This window comes from Clarias gariepinus, chromosome 5, assembly GCF_024256425.1.
Source record: "Clarias gariepinus isolate MV-2021 ecotype Netherlands chromosome 5, CGAR_prim_01v2, whole genome shotgun sequence".
Taxonomy (NCBI): Eukaryota; Metazoa; Chordata; class Actinopteri; order Siluriformes; family Clariidae; genus Clarias; species Clarias gariepinus.
This window is the reverse complement of record NC_071104.1, coordinates 4,175,113-4,199,000: the sequence shown is the minus strand read 5'-3', so window position 1 is coordinate 4,199,000 and position 23,888 is coordinate 4,175,113. Positions and strand designations below refer to the sequence as shown.

At 44.1% G+C, this 23,888-nt stretch overlaps 7 non-coding genes across 7 annotated transcripts; 5 read left to right on the top strand and 2 right to left on the bottom strand.

Annotated features, from left to right (window-relative positions):
• Positions 1-471: 471 nt before the first annotated feature.
• trnak-uuu (transfer RNA lysine (anticodon UUU)) lies at positions 472-544 on the top strand. Its single transcript has one exon. It is a non-coding gene; the product is annotated as a tRNA-Lys (tRNA).
• Positions 545-2,017: 1,473 nt separating this feature from the next.
• Positions 2,018-2,089, bottom strand: trnaw-cca (transfer RNA tryptophan (anticodon CCA)). The gene has a single exon. It is a non-coding gene; the product is annotated as a tRNA-Trp (tRNA).
• A 1,103-nt stretch (positions 2,090-3,192) lies between these two features.
• On the top strand, positions 3,193-3,282 carry trnar-ucu (transfer RNA arginine (anticodon UCU)). The gene is given in 2 exon segments: positions 3,193-3,229; positions 3,247-3,282. It is a non-coding gene; the product is annotated as a tRNA-Arg (tRNA).
• Positions 3,283-3,942: 660 nt separating this feature from the next.
• On the top strand, positions 3,943-4,016 carry trnat-ugu (transfer RNA threonine (anticodon UGU)). The gene has a single exon. It is a non-coding gene; the product is annotated as a tRNA-Thr (tRNA).
• An 11,487-nt stretch (positions 4,017-15,503) lies between these two features.
• On the top strand, positions 15,504-15,576 carry trnak-uuu (transfer RNA lysine (anticodon UUU)). The gene has a single exon. It is a non-coding gene; the product is annotated as a tRNA-Lys (tRNA).
• A 585-nt stretch (positions 15,577-16,161) lies between these two features.
• On the bottom strand, positions 16,162-16,244 carry trnal-cag (transfer RNA leucine (anticodon CAG)). Its single transcript has one exon. It is a non-coding gene; the product is annotated as a tRNA-Leu (tRNA).
• A 6,388-nt stretch (positions 16,245-22,632) lies between these two features.
• Positions 22,633-22,706, top strand: trnat-ugu (transfer RNA threonine (anticodon UGU)). The gene has a single exon. It is a non-coding gene; the product is annotated as a tRNA-Thr (tRNA).
• Positions 22,707-23,888: the final 1,182 nt, after the last annotated feature.

Here is a 23,888-nt window from a genome sequence, read left to right as displayed (position 1 = left end):
TGATCCCCACATGCTTCAAAGAGTCCATCATTGTTCCTGTCCCCTGATTATCGCCCTGTAGCCCTCACCTCAGTAGTGATGAAGTGCTTTGAGCGCCTGGTCTGAGACTTCATAATTTTTTCACTACCGGACACACTCGACATATCAAAGTTTGCAAACCGAAAGACTTTTGTATTTCTTTATATTCATATTTATTTCTTACGTATACGTTTTTTTTAGTAATTAGGTCAGTGAGTTGTAACCTGAGCGCTGTCATCTTTTATCAAGAGGTTGACACAAACATGCATGGTCATCCTAGAGATTGGATGAAATTTAAATTTCTACCACGAACGTTGTTTCGTTTCACTGTGTACTAACTGTATATGGTTGAAGTGACAATAAAGCCTACTTGAACTTGAACTTGAACAATGGACGAGCATTGGGAAAGAATGGGTAAAACTGTTTTTTGTGAGGGATGGCACACCTTCCAGAGCCTGGATAGCTCAGTCGGTAGAGCATCAGACTTTTAATCTGAGGGTCCAGGGTTCAAGTCCCTGTTCAGGCGTTACCTTGGTGATTAGGAAAAAAAGTGTGTTTGCACGAGTTGTTCAAAGCAATTAAGAGGGTTAGCTTGGATTAAGAAATTCTCAAAGGCTGAAAATTGGAAATTGCAGACTACTTGCCAAGGATTTCCTGGTGGAGACTTACTCTTAGGAGATTGTCTTATGCTCAGGAAGGTCACCAAGGGATGGAAGTCCCACAAGTACAAGATGGCGCCAGTGAGGTCGGCTGCTGTCACGATGTCCAGTCACGCCAAACTTTCATCAGCATATCACCTGTCCCACCAGGGGCGAAAGGACACTCAACCACTGCTACACTACAGTCAAGGATGGCTACAGGGCACAATCTCATCCACCGTTTGGTAAATCTGACCATGCCGCTGGCCAAAATACAAACAAAGGCTGAAACAGGAAGTGTGTTTCAGAGGGAGGTCGCGCGCTGGACGGACCAATCAGTGGCCGCGTTACAGGATGCACTTGATGACGCAGACTGGGACATGTTCAGAAACAGCTCTGATGACGTCAGTGTGTTTATGCAAACGGTTGTGGGATTCATTGGAAAACTAGCGGATGATACCGTGGAGAAAAAGACTATCAGGACGTTTCCCAACCAGAAGCCGTGGGTGGATAAAACCATCAGCGACGCTCTGAGATCTCACAACGCTGCCTACAACGCAGGACTTGCGTCAGGGGACATGGACCCGTACAAAGCTGTGTCACATATTGTGCGAAAACGGTGAAAGAGGCGAAGCAGCGCTACATACGGAAACTAAAGTCACAACTTCAACAGAGTGACTTTAGGAGCCTGTGGCAGGGACTAAGGACAATAACGGACTATAAAACAGCAACAACCGGTATGGCGGACGCGACTCTGGCTGACCAGCAGAACACATTCTATGCTCGCTTCGAGGCTGCAGCTGAAGACGCTAGCGATGCTAATGTTAGCGGCGCGACAGGCTGCAGACAGGAAGACACTGCCAGCACCGGAAGCGCGCTCATCATCACCGAGCACAACGTGAGGAGAGTCTTCAAGAGAGTGAACACCAGGAAAGCAGCAGGACCAGACGGCATCTCAGCTCGTATTCTCAGAGCCTGCGCAGACCAGCTAGCATCTGTGTTCACTGAAATATTCAACATCTCTTTATCTCAGTCAGTAGCCCTCACCTCAGTAGTGATGAAGTGCTTTGAGCGCCTGGTCTGAGACTTCATAATTTCTTCACTACCGGACACACTCGACATACTAAAGTTTGCGAACCGAAAGACTTTTGTATTTCTTTTTATTCATATTTATTTCTTACGTATAATTTTTTTTAGTAATTAGGTCAGTGAGTTGTTACCTGAGCGCTGTCATCTTTTATCAAGAGGTTGACACAAACATGCATGGTCATCCTAGAGATTGGATGAAATTTCAATTTCTACCACGAACCTGTTCAAAAACGCCAGCAACACACGCCGCCACACACAGAGGGAGCAGCTCATGACCTCGACGTGATTTGAACACGCAACCTTCTGATCTGGAGTCAGACGCGCTACCGTTGCGCCACGAGGTCCTACATTGCCAGCAGAAGCTTATTGGCTAACCTGTCTGATTTCCCCCCTCCATGAATATCAAGAGCGTTTTTCGTGATCAAATGGCAGTGTGAGTGTGACAACTTGTACCTAAATCTCCAATTTGTCCAAGCTTCAAGATGGGGATGCTCAGATTTGGGGAACTCAAGACAATTCACAGCCATGACTTGACCTCCTCCTCAAAACAAGACTTTTTCTTTGCCACTTACTGTGCAGCATGTAAAATGAACCATAGAATCAAACAAAATGACCAGATTTCATGCATGTTTTGTTAAACACCAAGTGAGGCCTTTTTTTATTCAAATCTGTACTGGAAAACCTTATTGGATCTTTCCAATACACACAAGTGTACTGGTTGGCTTAAGTTCGGGATCTTTAGGCTTCAGACTGAAACCACGTTCACGTTTTACCTTAGCAAAACAGGAAAGCAGTTTAGAGAGCAACCTCTCCAACCATCTATGGGCAATGCTGCAAAATACAGACAGAAAGATGAAATGAACCTATAAGTCATGATCAATGACAACTTTTCATACCCAATCGTCAAATAGAAGCTGATTTCTTGACTTCAGCAATCAAACGTGCTGGGACATCTCAAAAGAATTTTTCAGCATCCATGAAAAGGAAGTTCAGCTCAGAACCTGTAGCCTTTATTTTGGCACCCTGCTCCGGGCTTTGCCTCAACAACACAACCATGTCTACATAGTCCAAAATATCGAAGAAGCAAGCGCTTGATGAAGATAAGTGCCAACTTCTTCACTAGCAAGCAAAGCTATGCTGTGAGAAGTCAAGGATATTGATGCAGATCCATACAACTGCAACAATCATCTGTTGGTGCGAAAGCTATCCCTTTCTTGCCTTTCTTACAGCCAGAGTTGAATAACTTTGCAAGTCAGACAGGGTTCTGTGGCAAATTCCATGGTGAAATTAGGGCATTCTGTCGACGCTGTTGACAGCTTGTGGGATCAGCACCTGCCATAGTTGTTTGCATTTGGTGGAATTTGATTAGTAGCAACAAAAAAAGCATCTGCCTAATGAACTTGAGCATCCATGAATCTTGGAGAGCCTAAAAAAAAAAACCCTGGTTGGCTCTGTGGCGCAATGGATAGCGCATTGGACTTCTAGACTCAGCTGTGGAGCTATTCAAAGGTTGCGGGTTCGAGTCCCGCCAGAGTCACTAACTAGTTAACTTCTTTTCATCCACACACCATGTCTAAAATTAAATCTTTGGTCAGGAATCCCTGTTCAAGATGCACTTTCCTATGTGCCATATTTGATTGAATGACTTGTCAGCTGAATTTAAGAAATATCTTTGTTTTCCACATGTTTCTGCCCATTTGTCCCAAATCAAGCCCTCAGCTCAACTCCAGCTTCAACAAAAGGTTACGACATTGATTCACACAATCCTTATGGGACAAAGCGCCAAAGTCCACAGCAGCAATCTGATGAACGCTTGCTTGCTTTTAGATGTGCATGGCATGTGGATTTTAATTCCTCTTCCCTGACTGTTGTGATATGCTTGTTAGGACTATGGCTGGAGATCAGCCATAACCTTTTGTTTGCTGTGGCTTGTGTGCCATTTACAGATCTAAAACTTGACATTTTCTTGAGGATTTTCACCCTTTTTGGGATCTTATCAAGCCGAAATCAAAGTTAGGATGGGCAAACAAACATGAAAGCATTTGCATGGCATCGCTGGTTGAGTACTCGTCTCACCAGCTCAGCGAGGTTTGCATGCGGATGGAGGAAATATTAGCATTGCGATCAGATTATGTCTTAGCCAGGAGAGTCTCGGTTAAAAGTGCTGGGTCATGCCTAAGGTGCCACCCAGGCAATTGGCACTGTGGCTTAGCTGGTGAAAGCACCTGTCTTGTAAACAGGAGATCCTGGGTTCAAATCCCAGCAGTGCCTGTTGTGAGTTTCATCTCTTGGTACACCAGACAAGGTCTGGGTCCAACTGCACGAGGAGCTCAAGGCTTAAGTGCTTGTGGGCTCAGGTTGTGGCAGGGTATCTTGCTTTCAGCCAGGATTTCGGCTCAGTTTTCATGTGTTTTCCACAGGTAGATACCTGTCTATGGAGCTCAAGCAAGGTAGCTCTATTCATCCCACAGAAGTGAATGAACAGTGGCATTTTGATTTGCAAGAATTGAATCATTTTCTGAGTAGCCGTGGAACATTTGCTGATGTTGGTTACATTTAAATGAGGACAATGGCTGTCAATAAGCTAGTATGTATATATATATATATATATATATATATATATTGTTACGTCCCAGTCTAGGGTTGGGCCGTACAGCAAATGATAGGTTCGGGGTTCTATTTTAAACTGTGTGAACAAGGTTGGATATAATGGTGTAATATACCAGAAAGAAATAGACAGGCACTTTAGCTGGCAAAAAGACAGGGTTTGTATTGCTTTACACAAAGCAAACAAAAATACTGACACAACACCAGGATCAGCTTCAGGGTGGACCCAGGCCAAAATAATAAACAAAACGGGTATCTGTATTTTACAAGCTTGTTTACCTAAACAAAGCACAAACAAAAATACAGATAACTTACCTATCTCCCTAAACCAAAAACAGTGGATAAATTCCCTTTTCCCCAAAACAAATGGCAGCCACACCCCTACTACTGGTGCGTGCACAAACATAAAGTGAAAGTATTCACAAAAAATATATACAACAAAAACTAAGCAAACAAACCAAAAGGGACAAGCAATAATCAAAGTCAAAGGGTTGCAATAAAGTCAAAACCAGGGTACACAAGCCAATATCAAAAACACCAAAATAACAACTCTCTCTCCAAAACAATCAACGCCTCGCCTACACGCCTCCTCAATCCTGGATCTCTCTCCGGTTTATAACTGGTCCACTCGTTGCTGACGTCACGCAGGGCGGAAGTGCACGTGTGGAAGGTCAGCCAGCCGCTGGTGTAGTGGCAGTCGAAAACCTGGAGTGGCATGGGAGCGGAGCCGAACCTGGACACGCTGTAGTGGCAGTCGGAAAACTTGGAGTGGAATCAGGAGCGGAGCTCGACCTGGGCACAATATACACACGCTACAAAGCACAGAAGCCTAAACACACACAGCGCGACCAAAATGTTGCGGGTTGTAACATTCCCCCCCACACACAGATGTGAACTTCTAAGTTCACCTAACTTTTATTCAAAACCACAAAACGAGGAATGGTTTGATTGGGCTTACCCACAAGTTGACATGTGTGACACGATCTACAATATTGAGCTACATGTCTTTTCATACCAGGCCATACAAAATATTTTAACGCCCTCAAGTAGGTTTTCCGTACGCCCACATGACCAGAACAAGGATGGTCGTGAGCCAACATGAGAACTTCGTTGTGAAGTTCTTGAGGGACTACAACCTGATATACATCACTCGAACCATTCAAAGAATAGGGTGGTGACCACTTTCGCATTAAAACTCCATTTTCCAAGAAGTAAGCAATTGGGTGCTTCTCCAGCTCTCCTTTCCTCACCGCAGTCTCAAAACAATGGGTTAGCGAAGGGTCGGCCTTCTGAGCTATCGCCAACTTGGCACGAGTTATGCGAAGTTTGGCATCTGGTTTCGAAGTAGCCTTTGGAACATCAGTAAATTTCACACTGGGGTTAAGCTGAGGCAGGCTTTCCTCAATGGTTTCCTCCTGGCATAAGAAAGAGTCAGACAAATCTACTACATCACTCAATTTCTTTTGCTGAGCACGCGTTAACACACAAGCAGGAATTACTGAAGGAATCTAAACTTCTAACTCTGGACAATCAGTAATCGGCTCAGATACAACCAGCAATGTCATTCCCCAGAATGAATGAAATACCACTAACTGGCAATGCTGTACGAACGGCAACTTTAACAAAACCAGAAAAGCTTTTGGTTTCTAGATACAAGTTATGCAAAGGTGCCCGAATTACAGTCATACCTATGCCTTGAATTAACACATCACTCCCTAAATAAGAAGCTTCTGAAGAGGGTAATGCATTTTCCAAAATAAACGATTGAGCAGAACCGGTATCCCTCAATATTTTAATGGGGTTTCTTGTTTGACCAGCAACTAAAGATACATAACCAGAAAATATAAAAGACTCAAACACCGATTCCCCAGTAAACTTAGCCAGCAGCCCTGCAGCATTTACCTTTTTGCTAGCAGGCTGCTGACGAGCCACCTTACGCTTTAACACCGGACAGGAGGCAATTAAGTGACCTTTTTCGTGGCAATAATAACAGTTGCGGGATTCAGGCGAAGGGCTAACTGGAGAGCGAGCTTGAGCAGTTCTGTTTCGTGACTTCAATTGACGCAAGGAAGAATTACTATGAGACATGGGCATATTAAACACAGTCTTAGAAAAGACATCAATCTTCTGTTCATTTAAATACACAACTAGCTGCTCTGGAAGACAAGACTTAAACTCTTCTAGTAGAATCAATTCTTTAAGCTGCTCAAAACGTCTTACATTACTTGCAGAACACCATTTTTCAAAGAGCAAGCATTTCTCACGAGCAAACTCAACAAATGTTTGGCTATTTGGTTTGACTGCAGCTTTAACCACATCATAATCAAGGCTCTGTTCCAAAGAAAGAGCAGAGCATGCTTCTTGTCCTTTTCCTGTTAATTTACACTGCAGTAACAGTGTCCACAAACTTCTTGGCCATCTTAACGTGGTTGCAATTTTTTCAAACACTGCGAAATAAGAATCAACCTCCTTCTCTCTAAATATAGGCACTAGACCCACATGTCGGCTGACATCAAAAACAGGCTGGCTTACCGGTGAGGACTGGAGTGGAGCAAGTGGTGATGCCAGCGCACTGGAGACATCAGCTCCAACGGGACTGGGGGAAACTGCTGCAGGAGAACCAAACTTTCTTGGCAACGGCACAGGCTTCCGACTGGGTCCACTGAATCGGTCGGGCGTTCAGGTCAAATAGCCCCCAATTCCCCCCCATGCTCTGCTACTGTTCTTGTGTCACTGGCCCTTGGGAGAGGTGGAGTACCCACTCCCTCAGAAACTTGAGTCACGTGGTCTCCTTGTCCAGAAGGCCAACATTTGTCGATAATGCTGATCTTTTTGAAGGAATTCACATACCATGGGCATATAAGACATTCATTCATCCAAGATAAAACTTTAGAAGCAGGGCTGTTCAGAAGAGTGATCCTGGTAACAACTTTCACTGCATGTGAAGGTCAGAATCCTCTTTTTAGGGAAGAAAATTTTGAAAACATGGCAGTTAAACAGAAATCTTAATGGTTCGATTGATCTCAGCGTAAATACTGGACAGGTTATCAGTCAGTGTGAAAGTTTAAAATTCTCATGACCAACCTCACCACTTGAAAGGGTTCACAAGTGCTTGGTTGCTTCAAATGTGTCAAACAATGGACGAGCATTGGGAAAGGATGGGTAAAACTACTTTTTGTGAGGGATGGCACACCTTCCAGAGCCTGGATAGCTCAGTCGGTAGAGCATCAGACTTTTAATCTGAGGGTCCAGGGTTCAAAGTCCCTTTTCAGGCGTTACCTTGGTGATTAGGGAAAAAAGAGTGTTTGGCACAAGTTGTTCAAAGCAATTAAGAGGGTTAGCTTGGATTAAGAAATTCTCAAAGGCTGAAAATTGGAAATTGCAGACTACTTGCCAAGGATTTCCTGGTGGAGACTTACTCTTAGGGGATTGTCTTATGCTCAGGAAGGTCACCAAGGGATGGAAGTCCCACAAGTACAAGATGGCGCCAGTGAGGTCGGCTGCTGTCACGATGTCCAGTCCACGATGACGCAGACTGGGACATGTTCAGAAACAGCTCTGATGACGTCAGTGTGTTTATGCAAACGGTTGTGGGATTCATTGGGAAACTAGCGGATGATACCGTGGAGAAAAAGACTATCAGGACACTTCCCAACCAGAAGCAGTGGGTGGATAAAACCATCCCTTTCCCTGTTAATTTACACTGCAGTAACAGTGTCCACAAACTTCTTATATGTCTTCTTAACAGTGTCCACATAACTTCTACCTTGGTGATTAGGAAAAAAAGAGTGTTTGGCACAAGTTGTTCAAAGCAATTAAGAAGGTTAGCTTGGATTAAGAAATTCTCAAGGGCAGGAAATTGCAGACTACTTGCCAAGGATTTTCCTGGTGGAGACTTACTCTTAGGAGATTGTCTTATGCTCAGGAAGGTCACCAAGGGATGGAAGTCCCACAAGTACAAGATGGCGCCAGTGAGGTCGGCTGCTGTCACGATGTCCAGTCACTGGAGAACAAACTCGATGACCTCAGGGCCAGGATAAAGTTTCGCGCCAAACTTTTTTCAGCATATCACCTGTCCCTCCAGGGGCGAAAGGAGACTCAAACACTGCTACACTACAGTCAAGGATGGCTACAGGGCACAATCTCGTCCACCGTTTGGTAAATCTGACCATGCCGCTGGCCAAAATACAAACAAAGGCTGAAACAGAAAGTGTGGGTTCAGAGGGAGGTCGCGCGCTGGACGGACAGTGGCCGCGTTACAGGATGCACTTGATGACGCAGACTGGGACATGTTCAGAAACAGCTCTGATGACGTCAGTGTGTTTATGCAAACGGTTGTGGGATTCATTGGGAAACTAGCGGATGATACCGTGGAGAAAAAGACTATCAGGACACTTCCCAACCAAAAGCAGTGGGTGGATAAAACCATCCCTTTCCCTGTTAATTTACACTGCAGTAACGGTGTCCACAAACCTCTTGGCCATCTTAACGTGGTTGCAATTCTTTCAAACACTGCGAAATAAGAATCAACCTCCTCCTCTCTAAATATAGGCACTAGACCCACATGTCGGCTGACATCAAAAACAGGCTGGCTTACCGGTGAGGACTGGAGTGGAGCAAGTGGTGATGCCAGCGCACTGGAGACATCAGCTCCAACGGGACTGGGGGAAACTGCTGCAGGAGAACCAAACTTTCTTGGCAATGGCACAGGCTTCCGACTGGGTCCACTGAATCGGTCGGGCGTTCAGGTCAAATAGCCCCCAATTCCTCCCCATGCTCTGCTACTGTTCTTGTGTCACTGGCCCTTGGGAGAGGTGGAGTACCCACTCCCTCAGAAACTTTACGCCCAGGTAAGACTTGATCCGCCACAAGTGCCTCATAGATGGTGGCTTTAACCACCTTTTTACTAGAAAATATTTTATAAAATCAGCTATTAGAAGGAGATTATCCTTTCTACATTGTAACAATATATTTTGCTGTAAACTGTATGCCAGTTGCAGATATATAACATACAGTGTGTTTGAAGTTTGTTTATTTTTGCAAGCCTGAAATCTACTGCAACAGGCATGATCCTTGCCTGCAATGAACTTGGAACAACCTGAATTGAAACACCATGACTGGTTCTCATCACATAAAAAGAAAAGAGAGAATAAATATATTCAGGAATTAGAAGAAACAATCAAATCTCTAGAAGAAGCTTATGTATCCTCTCAAGGGAAGGAAATATTGAAGAAAATATGTAAAGCAAAACTAGAATTAAATGAAATTATTGATAAAAATACTCAGTTCTTAGCACAAAGACTCCGCTGGCAAAACTTTGAATATGGTAACAAATCTGGTAAATTCCTAGCTAACCAGTTAAAAATAAATAAAGAAAAAACAACTATATATGCTGTTAAAAACTCAACTGGGGACACAGTATATGACCCTGAAAGAATAAACAATACTTTCAGGGACTTTTATGAATCTCTTTATTCACCACAGATGAACCCGTCTAAAGAAGAAGTTGACCAGTTTCTTGATCATATAACTCTTCCGAAATTATCGGACAACCAAGCGATGGCATTGGATTCTCCACTGACATCAGATGAACTCCAGGAAGCCTTGAACAGTATGCCCAATAAAAAGGCTCCAGGTCCAGACGGCTTCCCAGCGAAATTCCATAAAGAATTCTGGACAATTCTGGCACCAACATTCAACAGAATGTTGCAGGAATCTAAAGAAAATGGTAGACTCCCGCCAAATATGAATTCTGCTAACATTAGTCTCTTACTAAAACCAGGTAAAGATCCGGTACTGCCTAACAGCTACCGTCCAATATCACTTATTAATGTTGACATTAAAATAATCTGCAAAGCGCTCTCAAAAAGAATAGAGAAGGTAACCCCTCTCATAATCCATCCAGACCAAACTGGTTTCATAAAAGGAAGGCACTCCTCAACAAATACGCGCAGATTACTTAACCTGATAGACTATTCATGTAATAAAAACCTTCAAATTACAATATTGTCTCTAGATGCAGAAAAGGCTTTTGATAGGGTTAATTGGAATTTTTTATTTGCAACCTTACACAAATTTGGTTTTGGAAACTCCTTCATAAACTGGTTTAAAATATTATATAATTCTCCAACAGCATGTGTCAGGACAAATGACCAAACATCCTCCAGCTTCCATCTTAAGAGGGGCACCAGGCAGGGATGCCCTCTCTCCCCTTCACTTTTTGCAATTTTTATTGAACCATTAGCAGCAGCTATTAGACAGACTATAGCGATTAAAGGCATTAAATGCAAGAATATAGAACATAAAGTTAGTCTTTACGCAGATGATGTGTTACTTTTTCTCCAGCATTCACAAACCACTCTCTCTGAGGTAATTACATTAATAAACTCTTTCTCAAGAATCTCAGATTATTCAATAAACTGGTTAAAATCTACTGTTCTTCCGATTAACTGCTCCTTTCAGTCCTCCTCCTCCACTCCACTACAATCTGGAAATATTAAGTATTTAGGTATTAATGTCTCACCTAGGCTCGCAGATTTAACAAAATTAAACCACATCCCACTTTCAAAGACGAAAGAAGATGATCTAACCAGATGGAAGTCTCTACCCATATCACTCATGGGAAGGGTAGCTTCAATAAAAATGATGGTTTTGCCAAGAATTAATTACCTATTTGCAATGATCCCAAGCAAACCGTCAACTGACTGGTTTAGATCTCTAGACTCCTCCATCTCTAAATTCCTTTGGAAAGGTAAACCCCCGCGTATTAGCTTAAAAACACTACAAAAGACCAAGGACAAAGGAGGACTAGATCTGCCGAACTTTCACCACTATTTCTTAGCCAACAGGCTTCAACACATATCAGGGTGGTTAAAACACACCCTTTTAGATGAGTCTTGGCTAGATGTAGAACAGGCACTATGCAATAATATAGAGATTTCAGATCTACCATTCATTAGCTCAAACATCAAACGACATGTTTGCTTCAAAAGCATCAGTATCGGCTCCTCTCTGACAGCATGGTGGGAGTTTCTTAAAATGACTGAGTCTTCACTAATCCCATGCAAACGCACTCCCATATGGAACAACCCTGACATAGTACAAAACAATAATATGATAAACTTCAGGGACTGGGGTGGTAAAGGTATTAAATACTTGGAACATATATTCGAAGGGTCAGATTTTATTCCTTTTGATATATTGGTCAATCAATATGGGATTAACAAGAATAGATTTTTAGAATATCAACAAGTTAAATCTATAATAAGAAAGAAATTTAATTCTGATTATATCAAATTACAAATACCACCAAGAGTGGCAGAATTCCTTGACCTCAGGACCCCCAAATTATTATCTAAAATATACAGGACACTATCCAAAATAGATGAATCAGTATCAATTCCTATTGCAAAATGGGAGGCAGATTTATCAGTCAGCTGGGACCACAATTTCTGGTCTCAGATATGTTTAAAACCTTTTGAACTGATTAGAAATCCCAGTTTACAATTAATACAATACAAAATTCTGCATAGAGTGCACTACACAGGTCATCGGATGTTCCGGATGGGTCTTACAGCTTCTAACAACTGCTCACACTGCCAAAACAACACACCTGACAATTACATACATGCTCTATGGTTCTGTCCACCTGTTCAGAAATTCTGGTATGAGATTTGTGAAGACTTATCAAAGTGTCTTAAATGTTCCATTCTAGCCTCTCCTTCAGTTTGCTTGTTGGGTGACCTAGAGGGTGTCACTACAGAGGTCAACACAATCCACATGGCTTTCACCGCCTTATGCATTGCTAAGAAGACTGTCCTCATGAACTGGAAAAATAGAAATAATCTTAATATCAACCAATATAGAGATCGTTTGTTAGACTATATTAGTCTTGACACGGCGTCTGCTGCCACATTAGGTCAATCTCTCTGGGCTCCTTTGATCGGCTCCATTACCTAGTGTGGCTGGGGGCCGCAGTTCTGTCCGGTTTGGTCCTGGTTGCTGGTGCGGCGGGGGGCATGCTGGCCTGGGGCGTCTAGGCGTTCTCGCGGGGTGGGTTTCTTGGGGAGTCCGGCGCTGGGGCTGCGGTCCTGGCCTGGAGGGGGCACGGGTGGCTCCTGGGCGGTGTTTTTTTTTTAAATTTATTTATTTATTTACGATAATTTTATTTTTATTAATTTTTTTCTTCCCCCCCCCCTACCGTCTGCACGCGGCGCTGCTGGGGAGGGCCGTGTCGGCGGACGTAGGTTGCCGGCCTGGCGGCCATACTGCTCCGAGATAGGTCCGGGGGGGGGTTTGGGGTCCTGGGGGCGCTCTTCCTCTGGGCTGGGGTTCCGGCTGGGCCTGGGGGGCCTGGGTCCTGGCTGGTGTGCTGCCGTGGTGTGGGTTGGTGCTTGCCCTGGTGCCCGGCCCTGGGCGGGGACCTTCGACGCATCGGTGGAGCTGGGGGGCCTCTTCAGCTGGTGGGTGTGTTTTTACCATCTGCAAGTGTCCTCTTTGCAGGGGGGGTCCATTACAGGAGGAGGACGGGCCTAACTTGGATGTCTATTGTTCTATGTAGTCTGGGAGTCGACTGAATGTGGGGGTGGGAGTAATTTTTTTTTATTTATTTTTTTTATTTATTTAGTTTTTTTTTTTATTATTTATTTATTAATTAATTTTTTTTGTTTCCTTCTTCTTCCCCTCTGTTGTGGGGCCTGGTGGGCTGCCCCGGGCTCTGCGGTGGCCGGTGGGGCCGCTGCCATGGGCCCTGGTTTGGATGGGCCTGGGCCCCCGTCCCTGGGCGGGGTTTTTTTTTTTTTTTTTTTTTTTTTTTTTGGGCAACGGGGGTGCCTATGGGGGTCAGTAGGGGAGCTGGTCCCAAGGGGGGGTACTTGCCTCCTCTGATTATTTTCTCCCCATCCTCGATGCTTCCCTCTTCCCGCTCCATCATAACACCACACAGGTAGGGCTTTGGGGTGCGGGGGTGTTGCTGGGATGCAGGGGAGGTTTTCCTTTCCTGTCTCCTTGTGACCACCTGCATCTCAATTTTATATCACATTTTAGACACTCTCATTACTTACTGTCATGTTACACATACATATAGGGCCTTGGGGGTGGGCACACTGAATGGCGTCCAGAGGGCGGGCTGTTTAATCAGTGCCCACTTCCCAATTTTAAGTGGCACGTAGACATTTAGGGTTCTTGTGAGGGGCAGAGCTGACACGAGCTGCCGGAGGGTGGTTAGTGTCTTGCCCCTCCCTTGTTTTAAAGCACTTTAGAACAACACACACCAACACTACATTAGAGCGGGAGGAGCGAAGCGGGGGTCTTCCTTTTTTTCTACACCCCCGTTCTCTATCCGCGGTTCAGGGCCGGGGGCTGAGAGGAGGAGCTGGCCGTTCGGTCGGGGTCTGGGCTGGTGGTCCTTTCCGCTGCTGCGGGGACCGGGGGGGTCTTTCTGTCCCCACGGCGGAGGGAAGTGGGTATATGGGGAGTGTGAGTGTGTATATTGTCTATTTCTGTGTGTCTACATGTGTGAGTGTGTGAATATTTGTTTGTATGTATGAGGGTGGGAATATATGTTTGTGTATGTGTGTCTGGCTGTCTACGTTTAGGTGTCAGGTCAGGTCCTAGACTCCACCTCTCTCAACATCCCAGGCCCCCCCTGCTCTGCCACCACACACAGCTGTGGGGTGCCCCCGGCCGCTGGTGGGTTGTTGGTTTCTCGCTCCGGGGCGGGGCGCTCGGGTGAGCGCTGGCTCACTCGCGGCGGTCGCTGGGCGGGATCTGGCTCTCCTGGCTTGGCGAGGCACCGGCTTGTGTATGGGGGGGGCCCTGGGATCTCTGAACCCAGGAACCGGACTGCCTCGGAGTGGATGACCACCGGCGGAGCCTGCGGTCCTGTCACCACGGCACCCTGGGGCGTCTGCACTGGGGCTGCTAGATGACCCCCCTCTGGGCTCTCCGCTGCCCCTTTCGGGGTGGGGGGGGCTGTCCCTGCGGTGGTTCTCCTGAGACTCCTGTGCTCTGGGGGGCCTCTGGATGTCTGGGACCCGTGTCTCCGCCGTATCTGCTCCATGCCTCGCGGGATGGGACTGTGGTCCCCCACACACACTATTAAACATTTACATGGAGGAGCCCTATGAAAACAAGCGCGCTCACACACACAGGTGTGCACGCAAACGTTCACACTGGTGTACAAACAGGTGCTCACACACACACTGTCTTTGCTGTTGCTTCAAAACAAAATGTTTATTTCAAAATATTTTATTATGTGCGCGGCTCAACAGATTTTGGGACTTGTGGTTTGCCGCGAGTCGTGCAGGTGTTGGTTGTGGCTGCGGTTTTTCTGCTGTTGTTTTTTCTCTTTTTCTTCGGCAGGTGCGGAAGCGAATTTTGACTATATTCTCTCCCCCCTCTCACCCCCCCCTTTTTTTTTTTTTTTTTTTTCTCTCTTCCCCCCCCCCCCCCCTTTTTTTTTTTTTTTTTTTTTTACTCTCTCTTCTCTTTTTTTGGTCCCCGGTCTTGTCTGTTATAATATGGGAAACAAACTAAATAAATAAATAAATAAATAAATAAATATTAAAAAAAAAAAAAAAAAATGGCTGTGAATGATGATAGAACAGCTACACATACTCTCTGCTATGTGTTATCTGTGATACTGACAGGCCGGGTAAAAAAAAACAAAAAAAAAAAAACACCATGACTGGCAGTTTTGGCGTGCTCTGTGAAGCATGGTATAGCACTGTGGGACTTCATTCATGGTCCTATCATGCTGCATGCCAGTGGAGACAATCTTAGCTTGATAGTCAAGTTCCTGTGCCAGAGCATCTCAGATACGCGAGAGTATACGTGAGAGTCTAAGGTTTGGCTGTGGCGCTGTGGCTTAGTTGGTTAAAGTGCCTGTCTAGTAAACAGGAGATCCATCTTTTTAGGGAAGAAAATGTTGAAAACATGGCAGTTAAACAGAAATATTAATGGTTCGATTGATCTCAGCGTAAATACTGGACAGGTTATCAGTCAGTGTGAAAGTTTAAAATTCTCATGACCAACCTCACCACTTGAAAGGGTTCACAAGTGCTTGGTTTCTTCAAATGTGTCAAACAATGGACGAGCATTGGGAAAGGATGGGTAAAACTGCTTTTTGTGAGGGATGGAACACCTTCCAGAGCCTGGATAGCTCAGTCGGTAGAGCATCAGACTTTTAATCTGAGGGTCCAGGGTTCAAGTCCCTGTTCAGGTGTTACCTTGGTGATTAGGAAAAAAAGAGTGTTTGGCACAAGTTGTTCAAAGCAATTAAGAGGGTTAGCTTGGATTAAGAAATTCTCAAAGGCTGGAAATTGCAGACTACTTGCCAAGGATTTCCGGGTGGAGACTTACTCTTAGGAGATTGTCTTATGCTCAGGAAGGTCACCAAGGGATGGAAGTCCCACAAGTACAAGATGGCGCCAGTGAGGTCGGCTGCTGTCACGATGTCCAGTCACTGGAGAACAAACTCGATGACCTCAGGGCCAGGATAAAGTTTCGCGCCAAACTTTCATCAGCATATCACCTGTCCCACCAGGGGCGAAAGGACACTCAACCACTGCTACACTACAGTCAAGGATGGCTACAGGGCAAAATATAGACAGAAAGATGAAATGAACCTATGAATCATGATCAATGACAACTTTTCATACCCCATCGTCCAAAAAATCGAAGAAGCAAGCGCTTGATGAAGAAAAGTGCCAACTTCTTCACTAGCAAGCAAAGCTATGCTGTGAGAGGTCAAGGATATTGATGCAGATCCATACACGATTTCCTAAATGCAACAAAGAGATGAGGCTCTTGTCAGAAGTGGGATTTGAACCCACGTCTCCAGGGGAGACCGCAACCTGAACGCAGCGCCTTAGACCGCTCGGCCATCCTGACAAGGATCTAGGGAAGACACCTCTTGCACGGATTACAGGTCGCAGCTTGTCATTGGAAGACAGATCAGCGTTGGGAAGTGGTGACAGGATTTCTCCACCAAAGCAGCAACTACTGAGGATGAAAGGGGGCAGGATGTCACTATTATGTCTTCAACAAAGCACCAACTATTAAGGGCATGAGGAAATTTGTTACAAATCACAGCCACAACACAATGAGTTGCAACATGTCTTTCTTGTGCAATATAACAGACGCAATCAGCAGGATTCAAACCTGCGCAGGGAGACCCCAATGGATTTCTAGTCCATGGCCTTAACCACTCGGCCACGACTAGACCACTTGTGAGGACTTAGCGTAGGCCCATGGTTGAATAGACTTTTGCCACGTCTCATTTCATGACTTGACCTCCTCCCCAAAGCAAGCCTTGAATCTTTCCAATACACGCAAGTATTTTTAGGCTTCAGACAGGAACCACGTTCACGTTTTACCTTAGCAAAACAGCAAAGCAGTTTATAGAGCAGCCTCTGCAACCATCTAAGGGCAATGCTGCAAAATACAGTTAGAAAGATGAAATAAACCTATAAATCATAAACAAGACAACTTTTCATACCCCATCGTCATCCAGAAGCTGATTCCTTGACTTCTGCATTCAAACATGCGGTGGAACATCTCAAAAGAATTTTTCAGTATCTGTGAAAATGAAGTTCAGCTCAGAACTTGTAGCCTTCATTTTGGCACCCAGCTCAGTGCTTTGCCTCAACAACAAAATTATGTGCAGAGACGTCTAGTAAACAGGAGATCCCAGGAGAGCTGAACAGGAGCGTTTAAATCCCAGCAATGCCTCTTGCTGTGCACTTCTGTTGCTATGCAGATCAGACTGGTTTCTGTGGAGAAAATGAAATCTTTGCTTTATGTCCGACCGTTAACAGCTCATGGGTTAAGGTCACACAATGCACAAGCTTTCTGATTAGCCAAGGTTAGAGTCCTATCTTGTATATCCCTAGCGCAACTGCTGTCAACATTATGATCCGGTCATGAGCTACATTGCGACTGCAATGCTTTTCACCACACCTTTAAACATGTGTCTTTTAGGACGATGACTAGAGCAGATAATTTCTTGCATTTGCATTGGTTTGGCTGCCTTCTTTTGACATATAATTTGACCTGTGGTTGCGATTATTCAGCTGTTGGGGACCTTTGCAAGCATCAAATCAAGTGTATGAGGCGCATTCACAGAAAGACAACAGAATAATGCTGCTGCCAAATCGTCATTCGTGTGGTTACATGATGTCTCGAATTTGTAGGACCTTACACCACAAAACGTTCAATCTATGGGTGATGAGGAGATACCTTATTTAATAGGTTATAGTGTATATGATGAGGTTATAGTGTACATGATGAGGTCTCCATGCTACAGTGCCTATCCAAGCAGTGTCTACTGCAATAATCATCTGTTGGTGCGAAAGCTATCCCTTTCTTGCCTTTCTTACAGCCAGAGTTGAATAACTTTGCAAGTCAGACAGGGTTCTGTGGCAAATTCCATGGTGAAATTAGGGCATTCTGTCGACGCTGTTGACAGCTTGTGGGATCAGCACCTGCCATAGTTGTTTGCATTTGGTGGAATTTGATTAGTAGCAACAAAAAAAGCATCTGCCTAATGAACTTGATCATCCATGAATCTCGGAGAGCCTGAAAAAAAACACCCTGGTTGGCTCTGTGGCGCAATGGATAGCACATTGGATTTCTAGATTCAGCTGTGGAGCTATTCAAAGGTTGTGGGTTCGAGTCCCGCCAAAGTCACTAACTAGTTACCTTCTTTTCATCCACACACCATGTCTAAAATTAAATCTTTGGTCAGGAATCCCTGTTCAAGATGCACTTTCCCATGTGCCATATTTGATTGAATGACTTGTCAGCTGAATTTAAGAAATATCATTGTTTTCCACATGTTTCTGCCCATTTGTCCCAAATCAAGCCCTCAGCTCAACTCCAGCTTCAACAAAAGGTTACGACATTGATTCACGCAATCCTTATGGGACAAAGAGCCAAAGTCCACAGCAGCAATCTGATGAACGCTTGCTTGCTTTTAGATGTGCATGGCATGTGGATTTTAATTCCTCTTCCCTGACTGTTGTGATATGCTTGTTAGGACTATGGCTGGAGATCAGCCATAACCTTTTGTTTGCTGTGGCTTGTGTGCCATTTACAGATCTAAAACTTGACATTTTCTTGAGGATTTTCACCCTTTTTGGGATCTTATCAAGCCGAAATCAAAGTTAGGATGGGCAAACAAACATCAAAGCATTTGCATGGCATCGCTGGTTGAGTACTCGTCTCACCAGCTCAGCGAGGTTTGCATGCGGATGGAGGAAATATTAGCATTGCAATCAGATTATGTCTTAGCCAGGAGAGTCTCGGTTAAAAGTCTCGGGGAAAAAAAGATGGCGCCAGTGTGTATGGCCGGCTGTCTGTTCCTCCGAGCTTTGATTGTTTTTATGTTGTTTTTATCTATTGTTATTATAAATGTTGACGCACTGTATGTCTATGATCGACAAACACTTCTAAATCTGCGATCATTTGTTAAAAACTGTGCCGAGTTCCATCAGTCTGGACAGAAAATTTGCCCTCCATTACTCTCTGATGTACCAGCTTACCTGTGCCTCACGCCGGCTCCACCTGCGCGTAGGCGGCGTGGACGCCGTGGAAAACGCAGTGGAAGGCTGGTGAAGCTTAAGGCCGGCGTGTTGTTCTCTCATGCGGATCAAATTGAGATGACTCCATCGTCAGATCGCCGTTTTGTGTCATGGCGCTCCCGGGACCCGATTAAATCTAGCCTCGTCCCAGTGATATGTTTGGATGAAGGGCCACTGAATCGTCATCTCCCCTGTCGCCTGGTTCGGCGTGGGGTGAACCTCCACAACCTGCAGCCTCTTCCTCGTGCTCCACCGGCGGAAAAAGCACCGGAGCCTGATGTTGTCAGGGTAGCCCTCGTGAACGCTAGATCGCTAGCCAACAAGACTTTCATTTTAAAGGATTTCTTTATAACAAATGAGTTGGATTTCCTCTGCGTCACGGAGACCTGGATGTCTGCCGGTGAGTCGAGCGCTCTCTGCGAACTTTTACCGTCCGACTGCACATTTTTAAATTCCCCTCGGACAACTGGCCGCGGGGGCGGCATAGCAACTGTTTTCAAAAATAAATACATCTTTAAACAAATCATTCCGACCTCGTTTTATTCCAGCTTTGAAGTCAATATGTTTGAGCTTGGTTCATCTCTCCCAGTGCTTTGCGCTACTTTTTACAGACCACCAAAATATAACAAAGACTTCTTGGGAGACTTTACTGATTTCTTGGCTGGAATTATGCCAAATTATGACCGGGTTTTAATTCTTGGTGATTTTAATATTCATGTTTGCTGTCCGGATAAACCACTGGTCAAAGACTTTTTAAATATCATTGACTCTTTTAATTTTGTACAGTGCACTGTTGGTCCTACACATGAGCATGGCCATACCCTTGACTTAGTTTTGACCCATGGTATTTCTGTTGCAAACTTAGAGGTGTACGATGCATCATTGTAAGGATTTCTTGAATTTTGGTAGACCTCCTTTTGTCTACTCAGTGCTCAGCCTGTATTCTGCTTGTCCCGCCTGGTACCAGGGAACCCCTCAATGATACACACAAGTCAGTGCTCAGTGAGACGTTCAAAGTTTATTGTGGGAGACAGGAGTATATATACGCACACACACAAAGAACCAAAGAAAAGGTGGATGCAGAAGTGTTTACATCCAGTCTGGAATGCTTTTAACAGATAAGGTAAGGAAGAACATAAATTTAGGAGTAGCTCTCAATTTACGAGCGTTTAACAGTTTTACGACCTTTAACATAAACTTCCATAGGATGTGTTTTATGAAAGCACAGCTTATGTCGTGAGAACAGGAAGAAAATCACTCTGTTCTCATGCACACAGAATACAATGAAACATACTAAAAATCAAATATTCCCTACAATCATTTTCAGATCATATGCCTGTGATCTTTGATCTTCTGCTTCCATGCCCTGTGGTCATAAAGCCACGCGCTCCTGCACAGCACTACCGTGTTGTTACGTCCTCCACTGCGTCTCAATTCTCCACTTCATTCAGTCAAATTTCCGTTGTTGATTCGTGTACTGCTGATGTAGAAGCACTTTTTTCTTGTTTTAATTCTAAATGTCTGTATATCCTTGATTCTGTGGCTCTGGTAAAAACTAGACATTCAAAACCTAGTCCTGACCCTTGGCTAAACACGCGCAGCCAGGCGTGAATGTAGAAAAGCGGAGAGAAAGTGGAAAAAGGACATGTTACAGGTGTCCTTTCAAATTTTAAAAGACAGTTGGCGAACCTATCAAAAAACTGTAAAAATTGAAAGAACTAAATATTTCTCTGATATTATTGTTTCCAATTGTAATAATCCCCGTGTTTTGTTTACAACCATTAACACTGTGATTGATGCCCCACAAACAGCTTGCTTGGAAGCTTTAGATGAATTATGTGACAAATTTTTGCACTTTTTTATAGATAAGGTTGAGAGCACTAGAGCCCTCATACACCATTCTTTGCCTAAGCCATCAACCCCAACTACACCTCCCGCTGTATTAGACCAGTTTGAGCCTGTTGGTCTGCCTCTGTTAAAAAAAATTGTTGGTCATATGAAGCCCTCTGGTTCCTCTAATGATGTTCTTCCACCTCGTCTTTTTAAAGAAGTTTTTCCAACCATAGCCCTAGATGTACTCAGTATTATTAATAGCAGTTTGATAAATGGTATTGTCCCAGATGGTTTTAAGCATGCTGTGGTACAGCCATTGATTAAGAAGCCTGGTCTTGACATTTCTGTTCTCTCTAATTTTAGGCCAATCTCAAAACTTCCTTTTATTTCAAAGATTTTAGAAAAAGTTGTGTCTACTCAGCTAAATGTGTTCCTAGAGGAACATAAAATTTTCTAGGTGTTCCAGTCAGGTTTTAAAACCAACCATAGTACGGAAACTGCTCTGTTAAAAGTTTTTAACGACATCCTTTTAGTCACAGACTCTGGCCACTGTGTCATCTTGGTTCTGCTCGACCTAACTGCGGCCTTTGACACAGTGGACCACGACATTCTTCTGTCTCGACTAAAAGATTGTGTGGGAATCCAGGGCAGTGCGTTAAAGTGGTTTAGATCATATCTGACAGGGAGAAGTTTTAGTGTCCGTGTGGGGTCTGCTGAGTCCTCTGCTGCTCCCCTCACTTGTGGAGTGGCCCAAGGCTCTATTTTGGCCCTTCTCCTCTTTTCCCTATACCTCCTTCCTCTCGGGGCTATTCTTCGCAAACACGGTGTCTCTTTCCATTTTTATGCGGACGATTCACAAATTTACATGCCCTTAAAACAAAAGCAAATTAATCCTGTTCAACAACTTTTAGACTGTGTTGAGGAAATTAAATCCTGGCTGTCAGCAAATTTGTTACATTTTAATGATACAAAGACGGAGGTCATACTGTTTGGGCCTAGTGATGCCTCTGTTGCTGATGTAGACTTGGGTGCTCTGACACAATATCGAAAGTCTATTGTAACAAATCTTGGTATAAAATTGGATTTAAACTTAAAACTTGATGCTCAGATTAGTGCAGTTGTTAAAACAAGCTTTTTTCAACTGAGACAACTGGCCAAAGCCAAACCATTCCTTACTCGGCAACATTTTGAGATTTTAATTCATGCTTTCATTACAAATCGCTTAGACTATTGCAATGCACTTTATTATGGGCTTAGCCAGGCGTCACTTGCACGATTACAGCTGGTACAGAATGCTGCTGCAAGGCTTTTAACTGGTACTAAAAAACGAGAGCACATCACTCCGATTTTAAAGTCATTGCACTGGCTCCCGAGTCGCTTTCGTATTGATTTTAAAATTCTCTTATTTGTTTTTAAATCTTTACATGGTCTCACCCCTCAGTATGTGTCAGACATGCTCCAGCCCTACTGCCCTGCTCGCTCTCTTAGGTCAGCTGCTCAGTCTCGTTTGGTTGTCCCCAAAACACTGAGAAAACTCAGGGGGGAACGTTCCTTTTCTGTCGCGGGTCCTAAGCTATGGAATGATCTGCCGTTGCATCTTAGACAAATTGAATCTTTTATGGTTTTTAAGTCATCACTTAAAACACACCTTTTTACGCTTGCCTTCAACTCAGTTTGATTTGTTGACTAATATTCTTGTTTATTTAAACTGACACTTATTTCATCTGTGATGTAACCTATTCTTGTTAGGCGGTGTACAGCACTTTGGCCGACCTTGTTGTTTTTAAAGTGCTTTATAAATAAAGTTTGATTGATTGATTGATTGAAAAGTGCTGGGTCATGCCTAAGGTGCCACCCAGGCAATCGGCACTGTGGCTTAGCTGGTGAAAGCACCTGTCTTGTAAACAGGAGATCCTGGGTTCAAATCCCAGCAGTGCCTGTTGTGAGTTTCATCTCTTGGTACACCAGACAAGGTCTGGGTCCAACTGCACGAGGAGCTCAAGGCTTAAGTGCTTGTGGGCTCAGGTTGTGGCAGGGTATCTTGCTTTCAGCCAGGATTTCTGCTCAGTTTTCATGTGTTTTCCACAGGTAGACACCTGTCCATGGAGCTCAAGCAAGGTAGCTCTATTCATTCCACAGAAGTGAATGAACACTGGCATTTTGATTTGCAAGAATTGAATCATTTTCTGAGTAGCCGTGGAACATTTGCCTGATGTTGGTTACATTTAAATGAGGACAATGGCTGTCAATAAGCTAGTATATATATATATATATATTGTTACATCCCAGTCTAGGGTTGGGCCGTACAGCAAATGATAGGTTCGGGGTTCTATTTTAAACTGTGTGAACAAGGTTGGATATAATGGTGTAATATACCGGAACGAAATAGACAGGCACTTTAGCTGGCAAAAAGACAGGGTTTGTATTGCTTTACACAAAGCAAACAAAAATACTGACACATCACCAGGATCAAAGCAAAACGGGTATCTGTATTTTACAAGCTTGTTTACCTAAACAAAACACAAACAAAAATACAGATAACTTACCTATCTCCCTAAACCAAAAACAGTGGATAAATTCCCTTTTCCCCAAAACAAATGGCAGCCACACCCCTACTACTGGTGCGTGCACAAACATAAAGTGAAAGTATTCACAAAAAATATATACAACAAAAACCAAGCAAACAAACCAAAAGGGACAAGCAATAATCAAAGTCAAAGGGTTGCAATGAAGTCAAAACCAGGGGTCTGTTCTTCGTACGTCGCTTGACACATCGGAGATGAACTGACACATCTAAGATGAGATCATCGTGCTAATTACGATCTGGCTAAGTCGGTTCTTCGAGCACGCCTGTTGTTGATGATTAGTATAGCTGGATTGAGTTGTCTAGGATTATTGCGCGCTCGTGCGTTGGTTTAAAAGGCGATATGCATCGACACTAGAAACACTGATCACAAGCCCTCAGATTGGTTGATGAAATGGAAAAAGAGCGGCTCAATTTTTTTGTAACGTGTCATAACGTGTTATGCGCCGAAATGCCCCCCTGCCATGGATTGCCCCCCTACGTAATCGCTATCAAATATTATATTAGAACATAAATTCATAAGTATATGGTTTACAT